The sequence below is a fragment of the Triturus cristatus genome, chromosome 1_2 (assembly GCF_964204655.1).
Source record: "Triturus cristatus chromosome 1_2, aTriCri1.1, whole genome shotgun sequence".
Taxonomy (NCBI): domain Eukaryota; kingdom Metazoa; phylum Chordata; class Amphibia; order Caudata; family Salamandridae; genus Triturus; species Triturus cristatus.
The window spans coordinates 254,828,373-254,841,055 of record NC_140580.1 but is presented as its reverse complement, the minus strand read 5'-3'; the positions used below and the strand labels follow the sequence as shown (position 1 = coordinate 254,841,055).

The following is a 12,683-nucleotide window of genomic DNA, read 5'->3' as shown; positions in this document are numbered from 1 at the left end:
TAGGTTTCGACTATGTGAGACTAAGGTTTTGACAATATTTTTTTAGCCATGTTGTACAGAAAGGCTGAAAGAAAAAAAAAAACTAAAAAGAAGAGCTATGACGCTATTAACACTGGCCCACTCTTTATTTAATTTTTTTATTTGTCAGTCTGCACAGTAGTCTCATTGCTGTACAAAATAACAAAAAAAAGTTGACAAAGCCAATAGATCTTGCATATGCAAGTCATGTTGGCTTAGCCAATGCTTATGAAGAGAACCCTATGACACTGCCAGTGCTGGCAACGTCATAGCATTTTGTTTGTGGCGGGAATAGACGATTGGTAAGGGCAAGCAAAAATGGGGCAGGGTGTTGGGGTGATGACGCAAGAAACATGAGACATGGGGGAGGTTGTGGGGTATGGAGCAAGAAACAATGGGGGAGGGGCTCAAGTTAAGTAACAGGTAAGTGATGCCTGCATAGCAAAGGCTGCTTTTTAACACCATGTTTACTAAAACGCTATACTGGTTGTTATATACACTTACATGGCTTTTGTAAAAAAAAAAAAAATCTTTTACATTCCCTGTCCAAGAACACACTGGTTCTGTCAAAGTTATTTTAAAATACCTGCCTGATTTATGTACCTAGATAATATGTTGCCTTGTAATTTCAGGGACTGGCATTCAAACTTGTAGAACGATTAGCTACAGAGGTATGAATGTCTGAGGGCAGTAAGAGACCTGCTCTGGGGTGTAGATATTAGTAGTGCAGCTGGTACATTGGTACCAGGGCTAAGGTGATCGCAACTGCACCACAGTTACTGCAGTTTTTCAGAGCTAAAGATAGGGAGGGGTGCAAATGGGGCAAGTTCATTGTTTGGCATGTAGGGCTACCTGTTGACTGACCTGTCAGTAGTGTGGGGGCAACAGGTGCAGTTCTACCTGTTAATTAAAATTAGGGCAAGAGTGGGCTCGGTACGGGCTGGTCCCTGAATGTAGGTATGAAGCCAAATGACTCACAAAAACTAAAAATATTGAAACTTTAAAAAGGCCAGTGTTGAAAGATGAAGATCAGTTGACATGAGCACATTCTGTATAGATCTGTGTGCAGCACGTAGCTGCAATGTCTCCCCCAGCCCTGGTGTATTTAAATGATCATGCCACACACACAGCTCGATATTACATGTCTTTATTCTTCAGAGTGTAACCGTTAACTGAGCATGCTACGTCATGAGCTTTCTTAAGCACATCCAATCACTTACATCACTATTCTACGGAGTCCGTCATGGACCAGAGGGGAACCGCTTTCTGTACCACACACTACACCTCCACTCTTGTCAGACAAAAAGTACAAAAATAGATTTCTGTAGTAGGGGATCTCTGTGTATAGTCATAACCATGTGAATAGTCCCGCCCATGTGCGTGGACCCCGAAGCAATCGAAATAGTCTCTTAAGTTGTCCTCTTCTGCAATCCTGCATAGACACTTAAGAGAAAATCAAGACAAATAATGCAGCCTGAAATAAACAAGGCTATTCTGTCCAGTACTTCATCCTGAAGTGAAAAAGGATAGCCAGATAACACTGAAATTTAAACATTTTGCTAAGTTTCACACATAGAGAAACTCCCCTTCGCAAAAATCCTTTGTCATGATAGAGAGGAAGGGTTGGACAGGCAAGCCCCCATAGGCTGCCATTATGTGTCTGTAAAAGGATACCGTGCCTTTAAGGAACCCTCCAGAGACCCTCTGTATCCCATGATGCACAGCCAAAGGCTAGTTTCTTTCAGTTCTTTTTTCCGGCTCCTGCTAGCAGGACCCTTGAGCATTGAGCTCTACCTTTAGTGGTATATATCTTAAAATAGTTGAGCTTTCTTGATAATTTGAGTGTTTCACTCGACGTCTTAGGCCTTTACCTTCCTTTTGCTGTCTTTTTGGGGCAGTTTAGCCACTTTTTTCTACTCAAAATGCCATCTTTATTTGACAAGTGCCTAGAATGTGGCAGGAAGAAGGCCAAGTCGGACTCTCACAGGGTTTGTATACTCTGTCTTCCTTCATCTCATGTTCCTGACTCCTGTGTCATCTGCAAGTCATTCTCCAGTAGGACCCTCTGTGACAGGGAGCAGATTCCTCTTCAAGGCATGGAGCAGAGAAGACAACAGGCTGCAGGTGGGACATCTGGGCATGGAGAGAGCTTTTCTTCTTCCACAACCCAATGCGTCAGCCTCTGGGGGGCTCTCCAGTCGAAAGAAGGCTCAGAAACCACGCAGGTCCTGGTCGACGTCGAAGGCGTCGAGGCCAGGTATGACTACCATATGCTCCCCGTCGACCCAGGGCTCTGGGTTCAAACAACGTCGAAGTTCAACGTTGAGGGGAAGGACGTCGTGTCGAGGACTTCACAGACGACGTCGACACATCATCGCCGTCGATCTGAGTCCAGGAGACATCGGCACGCAGGTCGGCTTCGACAAGATCAACGACGTCGAGAGGAAAGTCGACGTCGAGAGGAAAGTCGACGTCGAGAGGAAAGTCGACGTCGAGAGGAAAGTCGACGTCGAGAGGAAAGTCGACGTCGAGAGGAAAGTCGACGTCGAGAAGCCATAGGAATTCGACGTCGAGAAGCCTGTGGTCAGCATCTCCACGTCTGGGAGTTCAAGGTCAAGACGGCGTCGATGTTCACCGTCCAGGGGCACTGCTTCCAGAGCTTCCTCTTCGAGGCCTCCCTGCAAGTGGAGGAGGGTGATTCATTCTTCGGACTCTGAGTACTCCAGGACCTATTCTCCGACCAGGTCACTGGAATCAGCTCGGCCTGTAGCTCCTCGTCAGTCGCCGCTGCGACCTAGAACACCTCCTTCTCCTCCTCCTCCTCCTCCTCCTCGCCTTCCTCCGCCGCCGCCTCCTCCTCCGCCGCCTTCTCCTCCTCCTCCTCTTCCACGCCTGCCGCCGCCGCCTCCACCACCTCCTCTGCCGCCTCCTCCTCACGCCTCCTCTGCCGCATCCTCCTCCTCCTCGCCTGCCTCCGCCTCCTCCTCCTCCTCCTCCTCCTCCCCCTCCTCCTCGCCTGCCGACGCCGCCTCCTTGGCCGGCAGCTTCTCCACCTGTGCCAGTGGTCCCGGCGGCGGTCTCCAATCAGATCATCAGTGCGGCTGCGGACACCTCTCTCCTGGCAGCTCATGGATATTGTCATGGTGTGACTCTGCGGCGCCATTCATGGTTGCGTCTCACCTCCCTGAAACCGGAGGCCCAGCACCTTATCGCTAACCTGCCATTCTCGGGTTCCACCCTCTTTGGTTCCCATGTGGACGAGGAAATGGCTCGGTTGAAGGCGAAGGTTGAGACCCTCAAGGCTGTTGGCTTGGAGAAGCCAAAGGAACAGCGTAAGAGATTCCGCCCCTACCAACGGCGATACTCTTCCCAACGCGGACAGGGACGTCAGGCTGGACAACAGCAGCAGCAGCAGTTTCAGCGGCAGCCCTTTCAGAGACGTCAGAGAGGCAGGGGCAACCAGCAATCCACATCGGGGAACAAGGACCCTGCTGGTTCTAAGCCCTGAGGTATTACTTCCCCCTCTTCTGTTACCCACTCCGGTGGGGGGGAAGCATCCAAAATTACCTGGCAGAGTGGAGAAAAATGACTCTTGAATATTGTTCGCAGTGGATACTGTCTAAGTTTCATCAGTCCTCCTCCATCTGTTCTACCACTTCGTTCACAATACCTGTTGCGCGAACTTCAAGTGGAGGCCGATACCCTGTTAAGAAAAAGGGCGATAGAACTAGTTCCTCCTCCTCCTCAAAGGGGAAAAGGTCTATACTTCAGGTTCTTTCTGGTGCGCAAAAAGGACAAAAACGAATTCAGGCCCGTTTTCGATTTGTGGCAATCAAACAAATAGATTCGCAGAGAAAAGTTCCGGATGTTGTCCCTGCACCAGATTTACCCTTAGCTGCATCAAGGGGACTGGCTATGCGCCATAGATCTGCAAGACGTGCACTTCGATGTATCCATTGCAGGGAAGCATCGGAAGTTCCTGCGGTTCCTAGTCGGCACCAATTTCTACCAATATACAGTGCTTCCATTCGGCCTGAAGTCTGCGCCCAGGACTTTTTCAAAGTGTATGGCGGTGGTTGCAGCGCACCTGAGAAAGAACAAGGTGTTCGTCTATCCGTACCTGGACGACTGGCTGATCAAAGCTTCCACGTTTCAGGAAGCGCAGCTACTTTTCAACAGGACGGCTGTTCTGTTGAACCGATTGGGACTTCACATCAACATGTCAAAGTCTGTCTCGACTCCTGTTCAGTGTCTGCAGTACCTGGGAGCCTCCATCGATGCACTCCAAGCGTGTGTCCTTTGGAGGAGCGACGCTTATCGATCCTTCAGAAGGCTCAGACTCTAATGTCCTTTCCTTCTGCGACGGTGAGGACGGTGTCCTCTCTCCTGGGTTCGATAGCCTCTTGCATCTTTCTCACTCCACATGCACGCCTCCACATGCGGCCTCTGCAGGAATGTCTAGAGGATCAGTAGGACCAAAAACGAGGGAACTGGGAGGACAGGATCCAACTGTCGCAACACGCTGCCCAGTCCCTGAAGTGGTGGTGTTCACCTCACAATCTCCTCAGAGGGATTTCGTTCCACAAAGAGATACCGACTCAAACCATTGTGACAGATGTGTCTCTCCACGGCTGGGCAGTGCATTCGGAACACCTTCAAATACAAGGGACGTGGTCCCAGACAAAGTCCACATATCGCATCAACTTTCCTGAACTCCGAGTAGTTCACTTGGCGCTGAAAGCCTTCCAGCCATCGTTCCACACCAGTTCCCTGCTTGTACAGACGGACAACACAACAACAATGTATTACCTCAACAAGCAGTGGGGCTCAAGATCGCGCACACTGTCACGGGAGGCGCAGACTATCTGGAACTGGTTGCTGGCCAGGGGCCTGACAATCACGGCGACTCATCGGCCAGGTGTGCAGAATGCTCAGGCAGACGCGCTCAGCAGGCTCGTTCAAGAAAATCACGAATGGGTCTTAAACGACAAGGTGGTAAGGGGCATCTTCGCAAGGTGTGGCACTCCAGATATCGATTTGTTTGCCACCGCAGAAAACAGCAAATGCCGAGACTTCGCCTCCAGGTTTAACCAACCGGGGATGCTGAGGAATGCACTGTGGATCAACTGATCGAACAGCTTTCTCTACGCTTTTCCACCCATTCTCCTGATTCCGACAGTGTTGATCAAACTGTCCCAGTCCAGGGCCAGGATGTTCCTCATTGCTCTGGAATGGCCTCGGCAGTGGTGGTTTACCGACCTCCTACACCGGTCTCTCCTGCCGCATCTTCGACTTACGTGTCGGCTGGACCTTCTCACGAAGTACGGAGGGCAGATGGTGCATCCCAACCACTCGTCGTTGAGTTTGGCAGCATGGCTCCTGAGCTAGTGCAGTATGGAAATTGAAATCTGCCTCAGAACTGCATGGTGATATTAAAAGAGGCAAAAAAACAGTCTACAAGGACTTCCTATGCATACAAATGGAAGAGATTCTGCATTTGGTGCACGTCTAAGGGTGCAGACCCTACATCCTGCAAGGAGGATGTCATCCTCCCATACTTACTGCATTTGGCTCAATCTGGCCTTTCATTCCATTAAGGTTCACCTAGCAGCTTTAACTGCTTATAGGAAATGCCCTTCACAAACTTACTTTTTCCAAATCCCAGTCATCATAACTTTTCTGGAAGGTTTGAAGAAGGTGTTTCCTCCCATTAGGCGTCCTTCGCCTCCGTGGGAGCTTAATGTGGTACTGTCTAGACAAATGAAAGATCCTTTTGGGCCTATTCATAAGGCTTCTCTACAGCATCTATCCTGGAAGGCAGCTTTCCTTGTAGCTATAACATTGGCTCACAGGGTGAGTGAGATCCAAGCTCGTTGTTGCCAAGAGCCCTAAACTGTGTTTCATGCATCTAAAGTTGTCATGAGAACTCACCCAAAGTTTCTTCCTAAGGTGGTGTCCGATTTCCATGTGAATCAAATGATCACGTTGCCCACGTTTTTTCAGCATCCTTCCTCTCCGGCGGAGAGGTCCCTTCATTTTTCAGCATCCTTCCTCTCCGGCGGAGAGGTCCCTTCATTCCCTCGATGTGAGAAGGGTGTTGAAATTCTACTTAGATAAGACTAAGGAGATTCGTAGATCGGATCAATTATTTGTTAATTATGGATCGGTCAGGACTGGTCTTGCTACCTCTAAACAGTCCATCTCTAGGTGGATTGTGTCCTGTATTCAACTGTGTTACCAGAAAGCTAACAAGACTCTAGGGGGTAAGCCTAAGGCTCACTCTACCAGAGGTAAAGCTGCTACAACGGCTTTGCTGCGCAATGTCCCCATTGCAGACATCTGTAGGGCTGCCACTTGGAAGTCAGTCCATACCTTTGCTAAACACTACTGCCTGGACTCTGATGCCAGGGCAGATGCTCAGGTTGGGCAGGCTTTGCTGAGAAATGTATTTGTACAGTAGTGGTGCTGTCTGTTTCTTCCACCGCTGGGTTTGATTTGTGGGGATAGGCTTGCCATTCTATTCACATGATTAGGACTATACACAGATATCCCCTACTACAGAAGGAGTAGTTTCTTACCTGTAACTCCAGTTCTGTAGTAGGGGGTATGTCTGTCTTGAATATAGGTCTTTGTCCCGCAGTCTTTTTTCCCGCATGGAATCACAACGCGGTCGTTACAACGACTGCGTTGTGATTCCGCATACCATTACTCCGCAAGTCGGAACAACGACTTGCGGAGGGGGGCGCTGGATGTTGGAATAGTATAATTTACTATTCTAACTCCAGTCTGTGCGGACACTAGGGAAGGTGCTGGATTTTAAATCCAACACCTAACAATCCCTTGTGATTGACTTCCCAGGATGATGAGCAGACACCATGGGTCCTTTACTAGTCACAACCCTCAGTGGATGATCAGCATTAAAATGGAGCATCAGTCTTGCATTTTTGTTTCTCCCTGGCAATGAGTTGGTCTCCGCTTTTTAACACAGTGCACCGAGCACAGGAGCGTCTTATCCACATAGGTTTTTCAGTCCACTTCTGTTGGTGACAATCTTCTACCAGCATAAGCCACACATTGGTTCCCTTTACTTTGATGTCCAGTGTGCTGAGCAAATATGGCACCTAACCCCACTGGACTTGAATCAACAACAGCCTCCTTCTGATGGATACATCTGCCAGTGGATTCCTCACCTTGTGAATATCCCCTGCGTCAGCATTCCACGGAACTTTTTTCCCCAGCTCTCTACGCTAACGTGGATGTCATAATGCTTCGGCTCCGCTCGCGACTCCGTATGATGTCACCGGAGCCATAAGAGAGCCACGTCGGCGTGATGACGTCAGTTCCCTTTTTTCCGCGCCGTCGACACGTAACGGTTTTCCAGCACTCTCCTGCTACTTTGTAGTCTTGTAGTGGGTTACTGTTGTGAATTCACCATGTCTTTGACTAGGAAGTCAGGTTTCAAACCTTGTAGGGAATGTGGGGGCCACATGTCAATGACTGACCCCCATGAAGATTGTTTGTGGTGCCTTTCTTCTGACCACGACGTGGAGGACTGTTCCAGCTGCAGAAGAATGAACCCCAAGGCCTTGAAGGAAAGAGAGGCGAAGCTCTTCATGGCCAAGGCGAAGAAGGAAAAGAGGGGTAGGAAGAAGGAGAGATCGAGGCCGGAGTCGTCGACCTCGCACTCTTCGAAGTCGAAGAAACACCACAAGAAAAGAAAGCATAGCTCTCGGCGCCGGTCTTCGAAGAGCAAGGCTTCGAGGTCGCCGTCGCTTTGACGTCGAAGTAAGGATGTTGTATCTCCTTCTCCATCTCCTAGGAAGTCTCCAGAGAGGTCACCTTCGCCGAAGCGGTCTCCGGCGCAGTCTCCGGCGCAGTCATCGGCGCAGTCTCCGGCGCCAGTGGCGTCTTCTGCTTCTGACGTCGACCAAGAGCAAGAAAAAGAGCTTTCTCCAGAGCCGGCTGATCCTGTGGCTCCTGTTGAGGACTTTTCGGCTCCGGTTCCAGGTACTCCTCAGCCGGATCCGGGATCAATCCCTTATCCGCAGTTCCCGACTCCGGGTGCGGATTCGACGCATTTTCTTAATGCGATGTATGGGATTTTTCAACGGGCTGCCTTCCCATCCGGCGCACCATCTGGCCCGTGGGTTCTATGGCATACACCTTGGGAGTGCCGCAGCATTATGCTCGGGCCCCATTTATGCCCTTTTTGCCGATGGCTCCTTTGTGGCAGTTTCTGGCGCCGTCTGGGGATCCATCTTGGCTTCGTTTGGATCGGCCTTCTTCGGAGCCCTCCTCGACGCCGTTGCCGACTCCCTCGGCTCCATGTCCGGCGCCGCCGACTCTGGCGCCGCCGACTCCGATGCCGCCGACTCCACGTTCGGTTCCACCGACTCCGCGTACGGCGCCGGTTCCTCGGATCCGATCAAGGAGAGAGGCCCAGAGAGTCTTAAAAGAGGAACGTTATAGGGAGGATGTGGAAGAAGGTGTGGTGGATACATCTTCGGACGACTTTGAAAGCATTCAAGATGCTAGTGGTCTTGATACAACTCCGGAGTGGGAGCATTCTTATTCTAGATCTTCGCCACCGCAAGAACTAGCTCCCTATCATATAGTTATTAAGAAGGCCGCAGAGTTGCTGGACCTGCAGTTACCCTCTGCTGAATATAAATCAAACCTTCTCACTGAGGTTATACATTCGCCAGCTTCAACTACTGAACCCTTGTTGCCTTTTAATGAGGCAGGACCATCAGATTTGTCTAATGGCAAATCATCTGGCTGGGGTACTGAACGTACGTGCGAACAGTCTCAGTCGGCAGTTCTCCGCCGACCACGAGTGGAGGCTCCATCTGGAGGTGGTTCGTCATGTCTTTCGGACGTGGGGGATGCCTCGGGTGGACCTATTCGCCACCCGCGAGAACGCGCACTGCCCGTCATTTTGCAGTCTCCAGTTTCCGATGCATGGGGCGTTGGGGGATGCGTTTCAGTTGAGTTGGGGCTCGCAACTCCTTTACGCGTTTCCTCCCATACCCTTGATTCCTCGGGTTCTGAGGAAGATTCGCCAAGACCGGGCCCAAGTTATTTTGGTTGCCCCGGATTGGCCAAGAAGGGTGTGGTATACAGGTCTTCTCCACCTCTCCTCGTGCCCTCCGCTCCTTCTCCCTCTGAGGGCAGACCTCCTCTCGCAGTCGGAGGGGCAGGTTCTACACCCCCACCTCCAGAGCTTACACCTTCATGCCTGGAGATTGAACGGGGCAACCTGAGTTCTTGCTCTCCCCCGCCTGATGTGGTGGAGGTTATTTTATCGGCCAGGCGACACTCCACCAAGTCCATTTACTCCTACAGGTTGTCCAAGTTTGTAAAATGGTGTGGAGAGAGATCCATTGACCCTTTAAAAGCCCATCTTTCTGATGTGCTTCAGTTTGCTCTTTCCCTGGCTCAGCAGGGCTGTGCTGTGGCCACGGTCAAGGGCTATCTATCGGCCTTATCGGCTTTTCTATGTCTACCTGATCAACCGTCATTATTTAAATCTCCTATTGTACTAAGGTTTATCAAGGGCCTTACAAACAGGTTTCCACTTACTCCTTTTGTAATGCCACAGTGGGACCTTAATCTTGTCTTAACTTTTCTGATGGGGTCTCCATTTGAGCCTCTTCATAGTTGTCCTTTGAGGCTGTTGTCCTTTAAGACGGTCTTTCTTGTAGCCATAACCTTGGCAAGGAGGGTGAGTGAGCTTCAAGCTCTTAGTTCTAAACCCCCGTTTTTAACATTGCATGCTGAAAGGATGGTTCTCAGGACCAGGGCTGCTTTCCTGCCTAAAGTGGCTACTCCGTTTCATTTGGGGCAGTCTATTACTCTCCCTGTTTTTTATCCGCCTCCTCAGCCCTCCAAGGAGGAAGAAAGGCTTCATCGTCTGGACCCAAAAAGAGCTGTGAGCTTTTACTTGGACAGAACGAAGGACTTTCGTTTGGACGATCAGCTCTTTGTGGGCTATGTTGGACATTCTAAAGGAAAAGCTGTGCACAAGCGCACTCTATCAAGATGGATCATCCTTGCCATCAAGATCTGCTATGCCCTGGCTGGTAAGGTTCCTCCTGAGAGTATTAGAGCTCACTCTACTAGGGCTAAGTCTTCCACCTCTGCTTTGGCCAGGGGTGTTCCTGTGGCAGGCATTTGTAAGGCCGCGACTTGGGCCTCCCTCCATACCTTCGCAAAGCATTATTGCTTAGACTCTGAGATGAGGAGGGAGGGCCACTTCGCCCGCTCTGTCTTGCAAGACTTTTTGGTATAGGAAGGTGGACACCCTCCTCCGGGAGTGGGACTGCTGTGGGAATCTATTCACAAGGTGAGGAATCCACTGGCAGATGTATCCATCAGAAGAACAACTTACTTACCTTCGGTAACGCTTTTTCTGGTGGATACAGTATCTGCCTGTGGATTCCTCACTGGCCCACTCGCCTCCCCGTTGTCCACCTTTGTATACCTTAAAAGATGTCTTGCTTGAGATGTTGTTATGCTTTGGAGCTTCTTTCTTTCTGGTACATTGGTAGGAAATGCTTGTTTTCTTTAGCTTTCCTTTTGTTTATGTACTATGTATATTTGATTGTATATTGTATACTGTGTATACTTTGAATCTGTCGTTGGTCCACCTCTGCGCCTCGGAGGCACGGAAAAAATGGGTGGAACTGACGTCATCACGCAGACGTGGCTCTCTTATGGCTCCGGTGACGTCATACGGAGCCGAAGCATTATGACGCCCACGTCGGCTTAGAGAGCTGGGGAAAAAAGTTCAGTGGAATGCTGGCACAGGGGATATTCACAAGGTGAGGAATCCACAGGCAGATACTGTATCCACCAGAAAAAGCGTTACCGAAGGTAAGTAACTTGTTCATCTGCAGTTTCTGCTCAAATTACTCGAGTTCTGAGCTCTCTATTTTGATATGTGGGACAGTTTGTGCTTAAGCCTTCATAACTTTTTCCATAAAAGGTATCCTGGCTAAATGTGCATCCTTTATCTCACATGTTTGGGGTTCTATAGGTAGCTAGGCTTTATGGATTTTTCTAGAGGCAACTGAGAAAAATATAGCATTTGTTTTTTTAAATTGAAAAGGTGCTGTGCAAGACAGTGTGTTTTTTGTCTACCAATAGCATAAACAAAAGGTGCGCCAGCTTTCAGGAACGGGCAGAGTTGTCAAAAATAATATATATTCACTGTAAAAACCAAAGTTTACAGGGACCTTCTAGTTAGGGTCAGATTCCACTCATACAAAACCAGTGAAATTCTGCAGTTATAGTTACCTTAGCTAACTATAACTTATGCTCCGCAATGCACTGCTAATAACCTCACATCTTAGATCACTCATGACCTGGTCAGTGACATCACGATTGACATCTCGAATGACATCACTGATTACACCATCCTGTGAGTGTAAGTATTTTGTAAGAGTTTGATTGTTAAACATATATCCTTGTGTACTGTAAATCTTAAAGTAGTATACTAGGTGTTCTACTGAGTGGTACTACTTTCAGTATGTATCCTGTGAGTGGCTGTTTGACTGTAAGTATCCTTGTGCATATGGGTGTGTGAGTGGTTGTATAAGTGGTTGTGTGAGTAGCTGTATGGGTGAGTGAGTTGCTGTGTGAGAGGCTATATTGGAGAGAGAGTGGGTGTGTTAGTGGCTGTATGGGTGGGTGAGTGACAGTTTAAGTGGGACTATCAGTGGGTAAGTGAGTGTCTGAATGGCTGTATGAGTAAGTGGCTGGGTATGTAAGTGGTTGTATGGGTGAGTGAGTGGCTACTTCAGTAGGTGTTTTGTTAAGTGATTTTGTGTGTGATTGACTGCATTGGACAGTGAGTGTCTGTGTGAATGGCTGTATGGGTAAGTACAGGAATGTATGAGTGGGTATGAAAGTTCTTCTGTGAGTGAGTGTATGAGTGTTTGTATTGGTGAGTGAGTCGCTGTGTTGAGAGGCTGATTGAGTGAGCATGCGACTGTAGGTAAATAAGTGGTTGTATGAATGGCTATATGGGTGAGTGAATGGCTGTGTGAGTGGCTGTACACGTGGGAAGGTGTGTGAGTGGCTCTATGGAGGAGTGGGTGGTTCTATGGAGGAGTGAGCATGTGAGTACTGGTATAGGTCTGTGAATGGGTGTCAGTAGTTGTACTGGTGTGTGAGTCTGCATACAAGAGGTTATATGGAGTGGGCGTGGGTATGTGAGTGGTTCTGACGATGATGTCATTTGAAATGTCATCAGTGATGTCACTGACCATATCATGAGTGATGTAATATGTGAGGTCATAAGCAGTGCATTCCGGGGCTGTAAGTTCTAGTTAGCTCAGGTAATTATAACTGCCGAAAGACGAATATTTAACGTTCATTCGATCTAATCTGTTAAACTGTTGTGCCCAAGTGAGCAGCTCCATCTTGTCACTATTTTTTGTCCATAATGAACGTTTAAACAAATGCATGATCAGTATAGCATGTTGTCATTGAGAAAAACAGAAAAAAGAAAACAATTGTGCCCAAGTGGGCCAATGCGGCATCTATGTCGGAACAGATCAACCCATAATTTGCTTCTGCGCAACATACATCATATCAATTCAGCCCATGTGGGAAAATAAACGTAAGTTCTTCTGCCTGATAAGCGTCAAACAAGGTCTATA

The 12,683-nt window shown here is 48.9% G+C and overlaps 1 protein-coding gene across 5 annotated transcripts in view; it reads left to right on the top strand.

The window, feature by feature from the left end:
- The window catches only part of GBF1 (golgi brefeldin A resistant guanine nucleotide exchange factor 1), a 2,300,480-nt gene that overhangs the window by 592,994 nt on the left and 1,694,803 nt on the right, over positions 1–12,683 (top strand). The gene's annotated exons all lie outside the window — the stretch shown is intronic.